Raw genomic sequence first — 3,574 nt, forward strand, 5'->3', positions numbered from 1 at the left:
AAGATTGTGGTGGGTACCTTAGAAATTCTTAAAAGGAGATGAATTGAGATATGTATATTAAATACACTTCATATAACTACAATGTGCAAAAAGCTCTGTGAAAAGGAAACTCCTTTGCTCATGTTTGGGCGCACAATTATCTTTGAATGCTTATTTTTGACTGATCCTGCTATAAGATTTGCGTGGAGAAATCGAAGTGTGCCAGGGGCATATACAAGCATATATTACAGTTTCATGTTTCATCTCTAGGGTGATTGATTTTGATCACGAATTTATCCGGCAAAGAATGAAACAAAGGCTCATGTATGCTGCATGACTTGCTAAAGTTGTAACTTTTGTTTTATTGTAAACAACAGGATGCGATAGGAAACATAAAAACAAGCAGAAGACACATACACACATACGTTCAGTTAACATAGATTTAAAGTTTCAAACAACCAGAAGGCACATACACGCAAATGTTCGGTATACATAGATTTAAAGTTTCTAGGTAATGGTCCCCGTCATTTCTCCGTTTAGAGCCTTCGCCTAGCGAGCTTCACCCTCAATCCCTGTTTCATGTGAAGTACGATAGAATTAGAAGGTCTCATAGGGTGACCTTCCACAATATGAACTTCATAGTTATGTATTACAACGGCTGCGATCATTTTCATCTGAGTGAAAGCCACTTGTTTTCCCAAACAAGTTCTCGGTCCTGCATTAAATGCCAAGAACTTGTATGACGGCTCGTGCCTAACTCCTCCTCCCTCCGAAATCCACGTCTCTGGTCTAAATTCAAAGCAATCCTCTCCCCATATTGATTTCATCCTCCCCATCGCATACAAATTGAAGAGTATTCTTTTGCTGGGATCGACTTTGTGTCCACTTGGAAGGATGTCGGGCTTTACAGGGCACTTAAGTTCGAATGGAATCGGAGGATACAACTTCAATGATTCGCATAGTGCGCCATGTAAGTAAACCATCTTGTGCATATGTTCATCCATCTTAAAGACCCTAAGATTTTGCTCCTCCTCTGGGATTACAGATTTGATCTCCTCTCTGATTTTCATTTCAACAGATGGGTTTGTGGATAGAGCCCAGAAAAGCCACGTGAGCGCTAAACTAGTAGTATTATTCCCGGCGATCATGAAAGTCAAAATTGTGTCCCTAAGGAACACGTCGTTGCATTCTAAAACACCCAAGGTCTCATTTTCCACCATATACAATGTCAATAAATCGGCACCATTCTCATCTCCCTTCACTTTGCTGGTTCCATCTCTGAGTTCAACTCTCTTCATCTCTATGTAACTCCCTATAATTTGGTCCATTACTTCCCTAGCTCTTTTCAGTTTCTCCTCCATTCCCAACCCCAACCACCTCTGCAGAGTCCCGAACCACGTGGGGTACAAATGGCGATAGAAAATCGCCTCCTCGGCATCATCCAATGCCTTGGAAAATGGCACTTCTGGGAATTCGATGGAGAAGCTGCTGAGGTCGAACCCCGTGACGAATCTGCAAGCAGAATCTAAGGTGAATCTCTGGAACAAATCCTGCAAATCTACCTCGACACCTCTCTGAGACAAATCGTCCAGCACCCTGAGCAGGCCATTCTCCACCTTGTCCCTGGTCGTCTTCGCCAAGAACCGACAGAACCGTTGGTCATTCATAAACACCTGAGCGACCCTTCTCTGAGCCCTCCACATATCCGAGTCGGAGTTGAGGATCCCGTCACCCAAAATGTCGAACACCCTCTTGAACTCGGGCCCTTTTGGGAAGTTCTCAAAGTTGGTGCTCATGATGTAGTGGACATTGGCGGGATCGGCAGTGACCAGCACGTCCATGCCGGAAAACCAGGGGGACCGGAAGAAGAAGTTGCAGCGGCTCTGCTCCAGAACGCTGGTGCCCCAGTCGTGGGCACGGCCCAGGTTGAGGAAGAGAGCCGGGAGCATCCCCACGAGCGGCTAGTTCTTGGGGAGCCCATCATGGCTCTTGCCGAGGAGATGGAAGACCACGAAGCAAATCGCGGCCAAGAATATCTCCATGAAACCTATCAATGCCATTGAAGCTTCTCACGACCTTAAGACTAGGCGTGCTGGAGACTTATATTGATTCACTCGTCCAGCTCGTATATATGGAGAACTTCACAGGATAGGGCGTTAATTAACGGAGCCCACAAGCTTGTCTCCTTTGTAGCAGAATTCTCTCCACACGCCGCAACAACATTTAATGAAGAGCCTCCTTTTGAGCATTAGTCACTGTAGAGGACGGGCTTATGATTGAGTAGTAATAGGGGAGATCGTTGGAAGCTTTTACGACCACAGGAAGAAAAAACATAAGAAGAGAGAGTTTGTGTCTGGTCGTCCCTTATTAGTCTCTTTTGTTCTGTTTTATTTGGGACACCCTCTCTCTCTTTGGTGTATCTTGTGAGATTTGTGATGTAACCATCGGGGTATTGGGTGTGATTCCAGGGTTAGGTAATACTAGAGCGTGTGCGATCGATTGCAATTGCGTCTTCTTCCATTTATTAGTTGATTATTGATGACTAGCTCTTTCCGTGATTATAGGTTCCAATATTCGAACCAAACTATGTAAATTCATTGCATCATTTATTGTTCATTATTTTTAACTTTCTTTGATAATTTCATGTCTCAATATATTTGTATCCGGTCTGTTTTGTAACATGACGGATGACATGGAGTTTATTTTTTTATTGGTCCTACTAGTAATATGATGGATGACATGGAGTTTATTTATTTTTATTAATTCTACTTTACTTCTATTCTAACTCTCACTCTAACTTTTTTCCTGACTCATTGCAGTGCACGAGATTCGAAACTCATACCTGAATTTAAATCACCTCATCTTAACCTTATGAAAATATAGGGATTCGAACTCCTCACCTTCCCCTTCTTATGTGGGAAGTGTGGCCACTGGAGCAAACTCTAATAGTCGATGACATGGAGTGAAATAAGTGAAAATGTGTCTTCTTTTTCCATCGGCCATGGATAATAGCATCACGTCATCGGCTAGCCATGGATGAGCCAGCAGCATCAACGGTAGTCCATGGCCGTCGTCGACTTCATTTGGCTAGTTGAAGATTGAGATGGAGGAAGCCAGATCTGGAGTCATGCGGATCAAAATTTGGACAAGAGGAGGAGAGATGACACCAATGGTGGGTGGCCAGATTTGATTGACGTCGACTTACATTGAAAGCGCAAGGATGATTGATGAGTGATGGTGAAATGTAATGGTCACCTGTCTATCTTGGTATTAATTGTGACCCGACAACTTCTTGCTTTTTTTTTTTTTTTTTTTTTAAGGGGTTCCGCTTAGATGACCGTCCTTCATAAAATGCCGAAATGACAGTCAAAAGTGGATCACAAAAATTTTGGAGGCAACCAATTTTTTTTTTTACTCTTTTTATGTCTCAAAAATTGCTTTGAAATAAGTCGTATAGAATGTGACTACATCTCCAAAATATGTAAATGCATCTCTTGATTGTGCTTCTGCCCAGAAGATATTATACAATCTCTGCTCATTATCCAAATGAAGCACATAATAAAAAATGGAAATTTTCAACAACATGTTTGAAAAA

The 3,574-nt window shown here is 42.4% G+C and overlaps 1 pseudogene; it reads right to left on the reverse strand.

Annotated features, from left to right (window-relative positions):
- Window positions 1–515: 515 nt before the first annotated feature.
- On the reverse strand, window positions 516–2,061 carry LOC104417814 (annotated as a pseudogene).
- Window positions 2,062–3,574: the final 1,513 nt, after the last annotated feature.

Source organism: Eucalyptus grandis, chromosome 8, assembly GCF_016545825.1.
Source record: "Eucalyptus grandis isolate ANBG69807.140 chromosome 8, ASM1654582v1, whole genome shotgun sequence".
Lineage (NCBI taxonomy): Eukaryota > Viridiplantae > Streptophyta > Magnoliopsida > Myrtales > Myrtaceae > Eucalyptus > Eucalyptus grandis.